We start from the raw sequence: 223 nt of genomic DNA, 5'->3' as shown, positions 1-223 counted from the left end.
AACACGCCCTTCAGCCCAACTTGTCCGTGACACCCTTTCTTAAAAAAAACCCTTAAGCTAGTCCCAATTGCTCGCATTTGGTCCATATCCCGCTATACCCATCTTACCCATGTAAATAGAGGTGATGCAAATTAAGCCATCCTGGGGAATTCACTACATATCTCACTCTTGCCAGCCTTGTACCATCTCAACCATATATTTGAATACAGAGCACATACTTGAG

Source organism: Carcharhinus amblyrhynchos, unplaced genomic scaffold (assembly GCF_965287045.1).
Source record: "Carcharhinus amblyrhynchos unplaced genomic scaffold, sCarAmb.v2.hapA scaffold_37, whole genome shotgun sequence".
In the NCBI taxonomy this organism is placed as follows: domain Eukaryota; kingdom Metazoa; phylum Chordata; class Chondrichthyes; order Carcharhiniformes; family Carcharhinidae; genus Carcharhinus; species Carcharhinus amblyrhynchos.
Note: the sequence above shows the minus strand (reverse complement) of the source record.